Source organism: Protopterus annectens, chromosome 14.part0 (assembly GCF_019279795.1).
Source record: "Protopterus annectens isolate FY-2018-M chromosome 14.part0, PAN1.0, whole genome shotgun sequence".
NCBI lineage: Eukaryota > Metazoa > Chordata > Ceratodontiformes > Protopteridae > Protopterus > Protopterus annectens.
The window spans coordinates 648,373,132-648,387,276 of NC_056748.1; the positions used below are offsets into that span (position 1 = coordinate 648,373,132).

Here is a 14,145-nt window from a genome sequence, read left to right on the forward strand (position 1 = left end):
CTCATACAAGAAACTAAATGTAATCATTTCTCTCACTGCTGCTGTTACATTTTATCACTCAAAATGCTCAACTAACCAGGTTTTCACTAGGAATCTTTTACTATATTCCTACCATCTATTACCACATTATATTCTCTCACCTCTCCCGCTTGTTATATCTACTGTAAATATTTACGTCCTACACTGTATTCTTGCTCTACTATATACTGTACTATGCATGCTGATCTACCCACATTTCCGTTATCATCTGTTGTATGTATATGCAGTTACAGTGTTACATTTTTTTGTATCAAACATTTATTGTTTTTAAAAAAATTCTGGTTTATAATCATAAGGCAGAAGATACAATGGTCCCCTTGGATCAGTGCTCTATCCCAGTTAACAACTTCAAATAAATAAGTGAATTTCAAACCCCCCCCCCCAACCACACTTTGTATAATAATCCAGAACACTAAACATAACCATTTTAAAAGTGCACAAAGGCTAGGTATGAGCCATGGTCTGATAACCACACTGCTAAGAGTAGAAAGACATTGGGCTTTTAATTACCAATGTATTAATTCCATAATTACACTTTTATCAGTATTTGTTTATACATTTATGTTTTGAACAGTCAGAAAATATATTACATGCCTTGTAATCATTTTATGCTACGATCTGAACTTGTGGGGTACGTATTGAATATCTGAACCTATTTAGACACGAAGTTCTTGATTAAGAGAAGTATCCCACCCACTTAGGAAACAAGCAAATTCAGTTTTAGCATCTTTAATTCCGGAAAAGGACGTAAAATAAAATTATGAACTTGCAAAGTCCCCGATTAGCAGCAAATACCTGTGCACCTTAGTCCTATCAAATATAATTCATAAAAAAGCAATTGTGTTTCTACAAAAAAAAAAAGAAAAATAATACTTCTCTGAAGCTGTGAATTCAGCATACCCTACTAATGTCAATCTGTTCTGAGTCCTTCCAGAAACTAAAAATTTATCCTACGACTGATGGCAGTACTCCGCCCTATTTCCAGTAGCCGCGCTAGACTTGGACATTCCCGCCCGACCAAATTGTAAACGGAACACTGTGAAGGTGATTTTTGATTGGGTTCTTCAAAAGTATCTGCTTGTGGTGATTGGTGACGCTCCGTTAGCGTAGCGCGGCGAGTTTCAAAACTACTCGGTTGTCATTTTTTTATTGTAAAGGAGCAGAGGGAATTTGTAATCTGGTTGATTGTACAGGTAATTCGTTGTGGTTAACGATTAGTATTGACAGTGCTGAATTGTTTTGGGTTGGTGTTCTTAGTTCGATGGTTTTAGATTTGTTATGGATTTTTTTTAATGTAAGTGTGGGGACTTATTGTGTTTAGCGAAGTTGGAAATGCGTCTTACGTGCCTTATCAAATGTTTCCAAAATGCTTGCTGATGTGATGTTTCGCCTATCCTTATATTGTTTTAGCCTGGTGTGCGTTATATAACTGCTTGTATTGTTGATTATTTGCTCATTAGTTTAGTATGTAGCTTAAAGCCCGACCACATTTTTTTCTATGCGATCCAGAAGGTTGGACTTGGAAAATAGGGGTGATTACCTAATGGGGCTACCCGGGCAGCAAACCGCGAGTGAGTCCTACAGAAGCGTGCTTTATTTTTTCTTATTTTGTTTTCTGCAGTTGTTAACCTAAAATCAGTCTTCCCCCAGCCAGTAAAAAAAAGTGTCGTCAGTTGGACCGACAGAATGATACCTCTCAGCTGTACAGATTTCGCAGAATGTCCAGATTTTTATTTACATGTTTGTCATAAAATTTGTGTTTTTCTGGCAAATCACTGGGATGTTCTGAGGACTGAAGTCACTAAATGACGTACATTTGAGTTTCAGACTTCAAATCATTTAGAATATATATGTTAATACAAATCCTGTTACTCTAGCAGCTAAGTTTGTAACAGCAATATTTAAAATACGTGCCCATTTTTGGGCCTTTGCCCCCCCCCCCCAATTTTGTTGGGATTTGTCCAGATTTCTTGCACTAAGAGGTTGAGAGGTGTGTATTGTGGGCAGTATCTGAGGAAGCTGCGCACAGTTTAGACTTTTTTTTTTTTATCTGATACTATGATGCACTGGAGTCGGGGTCAGCATGATAGCAAAACAAGATTAAAAATGAAACGTGAATATCATGTCTGAGGGGTAGTATATGTTAGCTTGTAGTGCTTTCTACTATTCTTCCTGACACTTGCTGTAGCAAATACCACTTGGTCCTCTTATGCATGCTTCCATGTAGTTGTCTGTCTTCTGATCAGCACCATCCTTTCAGATTAGTGTTGAGTTCTCCTGATTCTTCACCTTATTAAATGACTTTGTTTACAATGTATGCTTCCTTCTGAAGGCACATATGCTAATAATTCTGCTTGTGCATGTTGACAAGGTGTTGTTTTATTGCCACTTTACTCTGAATGTGACTGTTCATTTCCAAATATTTCTTTGTTATAAGTGTGGAATCATATTGCCAAGGGTAACAACTTTTTTTCATGCATTTCAGCCAAGTAACAGTGTAATGCACAGATTGTAAAGAATTATTTTTAAAGTAATGCTTCATTTTCAGAAGATGGGAAGTATGGTTGTACAGATCTAATGGGGGTTCTCATTCTTTCCCCTTTATGTAGAACTGCAGATGAGGGTGGGTGAAAAATGTTACTTTAGATTTATGTATTCTGTCCGCATTGAAATGAAAATATTTTCATAGTGACTGCTATAAAAAAAATACTTTTAAAATCCTTGATGGCAGGTCTATACTCTCCCTTTCATCTACTTTGACTTTGAATCTATACTTTGGACTTGGGTGACATCCATGGCATACTACTATTTAACTGATTCAAGCAAAACTATTAGGAAAGTCACTTGTACCTGTTTTAAACTTCAAGTTAACTTCCATCTTTTTTGTTCAGTACTTTCCTTCCATATTCATATCTTTTATATTCTGCTCCCAGTTAATATTTTTACTGCTTTATTTACTAACCCAAACATTCACAATTCATCTCTACGCTTTCCCTTTGCTTCCTGTCTCATTTGTATCTTAACTTGAAAACATGTAAATTTATATGGTACAAGAATACAATGTCTTGTATGTAGTGATTCTTTTTATGATTATTTTGCTCTGATGTTTTCGATTACGTTTATTGTATACATTAACTTGTCTGAAAAGTAAATGTATTTTTTGTCTTTAACTCTTGGGCTTTGGTTGAATAAAGTTCTTACAGATAACTTTTATAGTGAGTTTGTTGCATATGATCTGCAGATGCCTGACCACACGTAGAAGGAAGTGAAATCTGCACTGTACTGGATGAACATATCTAAAGAGTCTGTAACAGTTGTGCTTCTTAACTGGTAATTTTATACTAGCATGAAATTGCTTGCTGTTTTAGTACTAGGAAAGAATTGCAACAAGGTATCATCCGAAAGCTGGCAACATTGAGGGACAAATCTGACACTGATACATGACTTTGTTTAGTTTAGCTGCAGAGATACTTGAATCATAAACAATATTGTTAGTACCTCAGTGAGGAAGGCAAACATCTGTTTCACTTTGGAGCTGCTGTCTCGATGGACAAATTTGTTGCGGAGTAGTGTTTAACTTGTTTTGTTACTGACTGTTTATTAAACTGAAATAGTTTAATTGCAGATAGCAGTTGTTGATATTTGTTTTAGACTTGGGATGAGTTGGCATGTCAGCACTGCAGCCATAGTCAAAAAAAATCTGTGTGCGACAAGATGTTTCATGTTTATACTTGAGTGTTTGCAGTTCTAGAGTTACAAGCATTTGTTTCAAAGGTGGCAAACAGGATTTTCTGGAAACTGCTCAATATGTACCTTTGTTTCAATGGAGGAAATGAAGAGGCAGTATTCCTGAGCTCCTATAGAGGGAATGAAATAATAATGGAGTATTTTAGCTCTCTGAAGTCCAGGTCACATTTATGGGTGCTGTGCCTTTGCATTTGTGCCTTTAATGGAAAGGGCATGTAACCAAATATGTAATGCAGAAAAAAAAACTGCAACAGCTGCAGAGAGTTTTCTGCATGTAGATTTTTATGGTTGTGCATTTTATTTAATTGTTAAATATCCAGTATTGGCTTGTTTTCTGAAATTTCGGGTCTGTGGTAGCACTGCAAACTTTACTTGGTTATGACTTGTCTTTTATGTATTTTACAGGCTGTGTATCGAAATTAAGGTATATGGCCTGGCAGTGATCTGACATTTGTGTATATAACACTTTTGTGCAGCACAAGTCTGTAAGAGGTAAAAGGGAGGACCAGTGTAGAACTGAACTTATGGGTGTGAAAACTCAATTTTCTTGCCATTTAAGATTTCAGTCAGACATTGTTTTTGCAACAGCTTCATTTATTCAGCAGTCTGCTTCTTGTGAGAAAAGTTGTGATTTCTTGTACCTTTGGGGGAAAGTTATGAGGTTAACAACTGTAGTATTTAGTTCCTTTAAAGCTGTTAGAAATAGACTACAGTCTCTCGTTTTCTATGAGAACCAGAGCTTGAAATCTTTTTAATGAACCCACTGCTATTACCTTGGACATTTCACCCACCAGCTGTTGAGGAGAGAGAATTCCAGAGAGGTGTTCATGTGTTTGCGCCTATATCTCTTCTCCCCATCTTTCAGACAAAGTTGTTGTGACCCTGTTAGGAGTCCTCGGACTGCCCATCTTATTGCATCTGCACCATCTGGTGATCTAGGAGATGGTGTGTCCTCAAAGGCTGGTTGTATTCTCCTGATAAAGGAGACCATGTCTGCCGGTTCAGTGAATGGATGTCTGCCCTACAGTAAAAGTGAGGGAAGAGACATTTAGTCATTGGATTCTGCCTCCTGTGTCTAAGGTGGTTCTTTAGAAATCACAAATCAAACAAGGTATCGCACCCCCCCCCCCCCGACTATTCCGTCATCTTGGGAATCTGAGTGGTATTCTCTTGCTAAGGGTCATTTTAAGGGATTACAGTATTTGCGTTCTGTTTCTCCCTGTCCCCTCCTCAGAATTTCAGAAAAGAAAGGGCTTGCCATCCTCCGCTGATGGTGACTGCTAGTCTGATTATTTTTCCCCTTTGGATCTGGATTATGTCAGATGCTAGATTATAATCCAGAATATATACAGATGGTATTGAGACTCCTTTTTCCCTCTAAGTCATGAGTTCTGTTTATCCTTAAAGCCAAACCCATCTTTCCTCCCACTCCTTCCTATGTGTTGTATCAGGGAGTATTAGAACCTGTTTCAGATCCTTTCAAAGGACAAAGGTTTTATTGAAGGATTGTTCTTGTTCACAAAAGAGAAGCTATTAAAGTGTTCTCCATTTCTCTTAAACCTGTTTTGCACTGTATCCTCCATTGTGTTTTTATGGTGACTCTAGATCTGAAGGGCTTGTACCACCACATACTCATTCACAGAGAATTCACACTGTTTGATTTTTCGGTTGCTGGTTCACAGTTGTAGGTCTACTCATTACCATTCTGTCTTTCTACAGTTACAAGGATTTTTCCAAAAGTGTCTAGCTCCTGTCATACTATTTGCAAACTTCAAGACATTCATATTGTATCTTTATTTTCGCAGATTCTTCAAAATTGTCAAGACTTGTTGCTATTTCTGGAAATCTATTTCAAATTCTTGAGTTCCATTTTAACCTAGAGAAATTCTTCCTTCGCACAGAATCTCTGTTCCAAGTTGTATGCTATGCACTGCCCTATTGATGGACTCCTTCCTCCAAACCAGGCAACTTCTTATAATTATTTTCTACAAATATTGTTCAATGACTATGGCAAGCAAACTGTTAGGATGCTGGTGTATGTAGGCTCCTCAATCCTAATGGGCTCTTAAGACAGATTACACTTGTGGAAAATTCTGTGGTATCTGAAATCGATGTGGACTCTGACCTCTTTCTTTCTTGAATCCAGTTCTTCCTTATCAGGAAGAAACAGTCTCTCTCTGTGTGGCTGTTTCAGATGTTATTGAATCCATGCCTTCTGGTCTCTCCTCCCAGCTACTACTCTCCACAGATACTTTGCTTGAGAAGCTGAATGTCCAGGGGAATATTATGCCGAGCATCTGGGACTGATTCTTAAAGAAGAAACTCCTCCAATGTGAAAAATGATGGCCCTGATAAAAGAAGAAACTCCTCCAATGTGAAAGAAATGATGGCCCTGATAAACACGTTGAAAACGTGCATAGTTAGTGGACTTCGGAACATCTTTCAAGTCATCATGGAGAGCATGATTATTATGTAATATAAACAAAATGGTGGAACCAGGTCTTGCTGTCTCAGCAGAATAGCCATGTTAGCTGGGGAGCTTGCAGTTCAGCACAGTATTGCCCTTCTGGCTTCTCGCATTCCATCAGAGCACAATGTTATGGCAGGAACTCTAAACAGATATGACAGACCCCCCCCCCCCCCAAATGAATGGTAGTTGCATCACAGGGTCTTCAAGGACATACTCCATCTGTAAGGAACTCCTCAAATACAGCTTTACCTCCATATCAGATCAAGAAATTGTGCTCTAGGTCTCTGATGAACATCCCATCTTTCAAATCTTTGTGCTTGATCACTGTTGCAGGAGTCTTGGCTATATGGGTTATTTCCTGCCAAGGATATGGCAGCCAGCTTCCAAAGCTTCAGGGCACCAACTATGTGCCCAGACTGTTGGGCAACTCTAGCTGAGCTGACTAAAAGACAAGTCTGGGTGCCAAACCCCTTCAGAGCTTTACTGCTGCTGAAGGGTATGCTCCTCCTATGGCTTTTAAGGATAGTCCTCTTGGTACTGTTCTTGGGCAGATGAGTTCTCTTTGGGGGAGAGGGGCTTTAATTTTCTAAATATTGTTTGTAATCTTTCACTTTGCGAGCGTTACTTTAAAGCCAGGAGTTTTATGTTTTTAAGATTCATGAAAATCTATTTTACTTTGAAGCTGGAGTGCTCTTTTCTTGTTTAGTTTAGTTTAAAAGCTGTGTGTTGTAACTGAATCGTCGTCTTCTCTCTTTTTTTTTTTTTTTTTTTTTTTTTTTCTGTTGAGAAATTGTTTTGAGGGTGACGGTGTTTTTTAGAAGTGCTTTTGCTGTGTCTTCCTGTGAAAAGGTGACTGATTTTAAAAAGTTTTTATTGGTATTTACTTGCTGTCTTCCCCAGAGAAAGAAGCAACATTTCCTGCCTGACCATAGAACATACTGCAGATCCCATGGTAGTCTTCCAGACTCAAAAGAAAAAGTTAAGCAAATAGCTTTTGCCACCACAGCAGGCTAGTAGTTTGCGTCAGCAGCAGTTAGGTAAGGCTGCTGTGGTCATTGGTTGTACCTCAGACCACTCATCTGTTACCCTGCATCCCTCTGCTGTAGCCACTATGGACCAGGGATTAGCCATATTCTCTGTATTGTGGGAAAGGTAGAGACGCTTGTTTGTCCTGGGAGAGGGAAAAGGGAGGGTTTTCCCTTTTGTGTCACAGTTGGGCACATCGCTGGGAAAGCTTCTACTGCCATTAGTGAGCTTATGTCTACTCCTGTCAAATTTCCTTAGGAGTAGTTTACTGGGCCTAGCTCTGGGTTTAATTGAGGAATGTTGATCCTTCTTGTAAATTGGTTTCTGGTAAAAGAGAATTTAAGAGATTCATTATCCTGAATTTTAACAGTAAGACAAAGGGGCAGACTCAGAGTTTTCTCCTTTTTGATTTCTGATTGAGATTTGGTGTACAGCTCTGTTTCTCGTTCTTCCTGTGGGGGTTCTCTTTGAGAATTGCTAGAATGTGGCAGTCTTTTCAGTAAGAGAACACTGAATCTTCTCTGTCCTCCAGAAGATAAAGAAGTTATACCAGTTTCTCCTGCTCTGTCTGCTTTTAGAGGATGTGTTAACTGTCTGCAGTTTTCCTGATAGTCAGCCAGCTGTCCCTAAAAAGCCAGAAGTTCCTGGCCTTGTAGGCTAATGTTAAGTTGTCTATTTCGCCTTCATTCTTGCTGGATGGGTTCGGAGCCGATCCTCTGCTCCGACTCTGCCAATACTAAAGCTCGAGAGCTAATTCCACCGGCTCAAGGCTCCCCTATATCCCACAATGCTAGGCGGTAACTACTCTGATCTCGTTTGCCGCTTAGCTGACTAGGTGCTTTTTCTACTGGCTCTGACAGGTTAGTAGAGTTATTACTAAAATAATCCTTTTAGACCTATTTTTCTCCCCTTTAGTATAAAATTTAATTTTAATAGTTTCCTAGAGTTAATCTGGTCCCCCTTAGTGTTTAATTGACCTTTTTATTCCTCTTTTACAAGTTAGGCCTCTTCCCCTTCCTGGTCCTTCTGTGTGACTGGTTTTATATTTGTTTTAAGGTGTGCTTGTGTGTTTGTGTTAAACACTAATCTTACAATGTCTAAAGATTCAAAGGTCTCGGGCTTCAAGAAGTGTGATTCGTGCTGTCAGAAAATGTCTCTTGACAGACGGTCACACTTCTTGTGTGTATTGCCTGGGACCTTTGCACCTGCAGGACTCATGTGCTGTGTGTCATGGTTTCAGCCCTAGAGTCCTGCAGGAATGCAAAAATAAATTAATTTTGCGTGGCTTATTAAAGCCTGAAGGCCCCCCTGACCCAGTCTGTGTCTGGGAAGCCTTCTAAGACTTCCAGACAGTCGGCTCCGGCTTCAGAGCCGTCCTCTGGAAGCATCAAAACTGCTTCGACATCGGCTCCGGCTGGAGCTGATGTTTCTAAGCCTCATACTATTACCTCGGCACCGGCCGAGGCTGATAAGACTCAAGTCGGCTCCGATACTTTTATCGGAGCAACCTTTAAGAAAAAGGTCTAGGTCTCCCTCCATCGGCTCCGTTCACTCTGCGCCAGGGTCCCCTCTTCTTTCAGAGCAGAGCCATAGATCGCATTCCTCACAGTCTTCCAGGCTATCTGACCACGATTTGCAAAGGGTAGTGAGTAGACTTCTCAAGTCTGAGGCGCTGGCCCAGATGTTTCATAGCCTGACTCATCAGTCAGTGGCTATTTCTGTCCCTCAATGTGTTCCTCCTCCGGCTCTTTTGAGCTCGGAGCTGGGGCTCATCTGAGCCATGACTGTCGGTGCATCGGATCTGATAGCTTCCCTTTCAGCTCCGTCGTCTGCTCAGATCTCCTCTTTGGAGGGATCTCGGCGCAGAGCTTCCCTCGTCTGCTCCGAGGGGGCGAGTGGCATCGGACCCTTGTCCGACCCCGCTCTCCCTCTCGGTGCTTCGGCGCTGGTGAGTTCGGCTCCGACATCGGCCTCGGAGCCATCCCTGTCGGTGCCGGGGGGTCCTGGTCTCTTCGGAGCGGGGACCTCCGGCCTTGCCCGATAGGGGTGCCTTCGAGGTCATGCGGAGCGTACTAGAACCAGAGTCTGTCCCACAGTCTGCTCCGTCAGCCCCTCCATCAGTGCCTGCGGTGATTTCTACTCACATCCTTGCTTCAGACCGCAGAGAGCCAACTCCAAGTTTTCCCCATTGGGAATTTCCTCCTCCTTCCGAGGCCTCTCCTGACCCGGTAGGAGAACCCCCTAGGAAGAGGCAGTGCAAGAGGAAGCACATAGGGGAGTCAATCACCTCTGACACTGACTTAGAGGAATCTGAAGGTTCCCCTCGATCCCCCTCTGAGGATCTCCTTTGCTGACATCCTTGAAATCCTGAAACAGGGGGGAACTGGCCAGCCCTTAACCCTTCAGAGGGTGAGTCAGTGTACCTTGAGGTGTTCGGCTCTCGCTCTTTTACCTCCTGGGTGTCCCCTCCCTTTGACCCCCTTATGGAAGTGGTGGCAAGGAAGGCCTGGACGGCTCCTGATTCAGTGGAATCCACCCCGAGGAGGCAGTCTAAATTTATTACTGCCCCTAAAGATAAAGGTTTTTTATCTAAAGGCGTCTCCGTCAATGCCATGGTGGTGGCTGCAGCCACTAAGGAGTTAGCTGATCCTTCAGTACCTGTTCATCCTCCTAATAAGGAATCTAGGACCATGGACAGGTACGGTAAGCGGATGTTTTTATCAGCAAATTTTTCAATGCGGTCGCTGAACTATTTATGTCACTTCACTCGTCTCCAGAGAGATTTACTCAAGGATATGAGTGAAGAGGTAAAGGATCCAACAGCTGAGGGGTTCCAAGACAGAATGAACTCCCAGTTGGCAACCCTGAACTCCATCGTTAACTCCTCCATGCAGCTTCTCATATGCTGCGGATGGGGCGTGTAGAGCCGCAGGCACAGGCGTTGCCCTACAGTGTCACGCCTGGATGCGGCTGTGCAACTTGGACCCTTTCAAGGCGTCCTTCACCAATTCCCCCTTTGGATCATCCTTGTTTGGTCCTCAAGTGAAGGATACATTGACTAGGTGTGAGGTGGAAGGTAAGACTCTCTCTGCCGTGGGAGTCTGTTTTTCTACCCCTTCTAGGCCTTATCCCAAAGGTCAGAGGGGAGGAAAGATGTGGTTCCGCAAACAAACCCAGGGAGTCTCATCTGACGCACAAGGTCGATTCCCCTCTAGAGGCAGAGGGGGGAATAATAAGACGCTGCCCTAGAGGCAGAGAACCAGGGTAGCAGAGAAACTTTCTCTGAAACCCTTTCAGCATCCCTGAGGTGCTGCCCGGCTGTCAACCTTTGGAGTCAGTCGGGGGAAGATTATCTCTGTAGCCAAAAGCCTGGCTTTCCCTTACACAAGACAAATGGGTACAGTCGATCATATCCGAGGGTTACAAAATTCCCTTTATTCACATTCCATCCCAACCCAAAGGATCCCTTCCAGACGTTCCACCCAGTCTAAGGGAACAAGCAGCACTAGAAATTTCAAAGCTGCTATCAAAAAGAGCTATCCAATCAGTCCCAGCAGACCAACAAGGATCCGGAATCTACTCCAAATTCTTTTTGGTACCAAAAAAACAGGGGACTGGAGACCCATACTGGATCTCAGCAACTTAAACAAGTATGTCAAAAAAACAAAATTCCGGATGGTCACGCTACAGTCCATTCTACCCTTCTTGGGTCAGGACAATTGGATGTGCTCGATAGATCTTCAGGATGCGTACTACCATATAAAGATGAACAGACGCTCCAGGAGATTTCTCCGCTTCAGGCTGGGAACCAGTCACTATCAATTCAGAGCCCTGCCCTTAGGTCTCACTACAGCCCCCCCCTCCCCAGAGTGTTTACCAAATGCATGGCAGTGGTTGCAGCTCACTTGAGACGTCAAGGATTCCAGGTGTTTCCATATTTAGACGACTGGCTCCTTAACTGCCACCACCAGACATAAACTACTTCTATCCAGAGACTTCACTATCTGCCCTGGGGCATTTGTAAGCCTAGCCATAGTGATGTGGCTTTTGCCACCCCATGAAATGGTACAAAAATATTCAGAAAAAATCTAGAATACTGTGCCTCTGTCTAGTAGTGACACAATGAAGGTCCCCTTATATAATAGAATTAGTTTACTGTGCCCCTGTCTAGCAGTGACACAGATGTGACCCCTAGGGTAAACTTACGATCTCCCATCCACTCATCAAGATTTCTCTTGAAGAGAGTCAGTGAGGGGCTCTGCCTAATACGAACTGGGATCCTGTTCCAAAGCATGGGAAGCCTCTGGGTTATGCCTAATATGAACTGGGATCCTGTTCCAAAGCATGGGAAGCCTCTGGGTTATGAATCTATCCCTCCAGCATGTCCTGTTCATACCTGTGCCGAGGTTTAGGTCTTTAGCTCTCAGGGTCCAGATGGATTTGGATTTTTTTGAGGTGGAGCATGTCCATCAGATCCTGATTGGGCATGGCCTTGTATGTCAGGCAGAGATCACCTCTGAGCAGGCGGTATGCTACTGAATAGAGCTGAAGTTTCTTTAGTCTGGCAGAATAAGACATATGTTGGAGACCCTTGATCCTTTTGGTGAGGTACTTTTGTGGTCTCTCCAGCTGTTGCAAATGCAGGGTGAGATACATACCAAATGGGGCATTGTACTCAATCATGGGTCTGATGAGGGAGGAATATAGGGGTACAATGACATCCTTGGATCTGGATGTGAATCCCTTCATGATGAGGTGTGCAAGGTAGACTGTTTTTCTAACCACATTGGCAACGTGGGTGTCAAATGAGAGGTCGCTGTCTACTTGTGTCCCTAGGTCTCTGATTACTTTTTCTGTACTCAGTGGGTTGCTGTCTGTGATAATTTGTGGGTACTTTGTTTTTTCCAAAAGGGATGACTATACATTTTTTGGCGTTTAGTTTAAGGCCGTGACTATGGCACCAGTTGTCAGTTTCAGTGAGGCCTTTTTGTAGGATGTGTGTCTCTGCTGGTGTATCGACTATGTCGCCTAGTTTGCAGTCATCTGCGAACTTTGTCAGCCACAGCCCTCCCATGTTTGCTTTAACATCTGAGAAATAAATGCTGAACAAGAGAGGTCCCAGGACAGATCCCTGTGGGACACCACTTGTGACTGGCTTTGAGTCTGACATTGCTCCATCGATTTAACTTTATGGGTTCTGTCCTTTAGCCAGTTTGCAACCCATCTAGTGACTTAAGGGTTTACTTTTAAGCTGTTTAGCTTATCTTTGATGCCTGAGTGGGGTATTGTGTCTAAGGCCTTGGCCAAGTCCAGGTATGCTGTATGGACTGCTTTTCCCTCATCAATGGCTCTAGTGACTGTTTCGAAAAAGTCAACCAGGTTTAAAAGGCAGGATCTGCCCTTTACAAAGCCGAACTGGGTTCATAGGTTCATACTAGGCTATCTGCCCAAGGGCATTTATAAGCCTAGCCCATAGTTATTTGGCTTTCGCCACCCCTTTAGTTTGAATAAAACTATGCCTATTATTTTGCTGTGCCTCTGTCAAGCAGTGACACTGTAGTAATCCCTGGGGTATATCTGCGATCCCCCATCCATTGGTCAAGATTCCTCTTGAACAAGGCCAGCGAGGTGCTCTGCCTTGCATGTACTGGGATTTTGTTCCACAGCATAGGGAGTCTCTGGGTGATGAATCTGTCCCTCCAGCACGTTCTATTAATAACTGTGTCAAGGTTTAAGTCTCCCGCCCTTGTGGTTCTGAGGGATCTAGATTTTTTGAGGTGAAGCATATTCATCAAATCAGGGTTTGACATGGCCTTGTATGTCAGGCACAGGTCACCTCTGAGCAAGCGGTATGAGAGTGAATAGAGCTGGAGTTCTTTCAGTCGGGCAGCATAAGACATATTTTTGAGACCCTTTATCTTTTTGGTGAGGAACTTTTGGGGCCTTTCCAGCTGCTGCAGGTGTCTGGTCAGATACATTCCGAATGGGGCATTGTACTCAATCATAGGTCTAATGAGTGATGAGTACAGGGGGACGATGACCTCCCTTGATCTAGATGTCAATCCCTTCATGATCAGGTGGGCAATGTAGAAGGTTTTCCTAACCACTTTAGCAACATGAGTGTCAAACGAAAGGCTACGGTCAACCTGGGTCCCCAGATCCTTGATGATTTCTTCTGTGCTCAGTGGATTGCCACCTATATGGTAGCTAGGGGTAACCTTGTTTTTCCCGAAGGGTATGACTATGCATTTCTTGGCATTTAACTTTAGGCCATGGCTCTGGCACCAGTTATCCGTTTCTGTGAGGCCCTTCTGAAGGATATCTGTGTCAGATGTGTTTTCGACTATGGTGCCCAGTTTGCAGTCATCTGCAAACTTTGTCAGCCATAACCCTCATGTGTTTGCTTGTACTTCAGAAAAGTAGATGCCGAACAAGAGTGGACCCAGGACTGAGCCCTGTGGGACACCACTTGTGACAGGCTTTGAGTCTGACATGGCTCCAGCAACTCTGACCCTGTGGGTTCTGTCACTTAGCCAGTTTGCAACCCATCTTGTGATGTATGGGTTTACATTCAAGCTGATGAGTTTTTCGATGATACCTGAGTGGGGTATTGTGTCGAAGGCCTTTGCCAGGTCAAGGTAGGCTGTATGGACTGCCTTTCACTCATCAATGGCCTTGGTGACTGTCTCGAAAAAGTCAACCAAGTTTAAAAGGCATGATCTGCCTTTGCCAAAGCCAAACTGGGTTGGATCCAAAGTCTGCAAGTTCCCTATGTCTTTATTTATGAGTTCCATTATGATCCTCTCCATGGCTTTGCAGATAAGGCTTGTCAAGCTAATGGGACGGTAATTTCCAGGGTCGGT

General features: G+C 42.9%; 1 protein-coding gene across 1 annotated transcript in view; it reads left to right on the top strand.

Moving 5' to 3' along the window:
- Positions 1-1,106: 1,106 nt before the first annotated feature.
- Positions 1,107-14,145, top strand: part of CDK1 (cyclin dependent kinase 1) — a gene marked incomplete in the record, with an annotated part of 842,019 nt that continues 828,980 nt past the window's right edge. The window contains 1 exon segment of the mRNA XM_044056395.1: positions 1,107-1,232.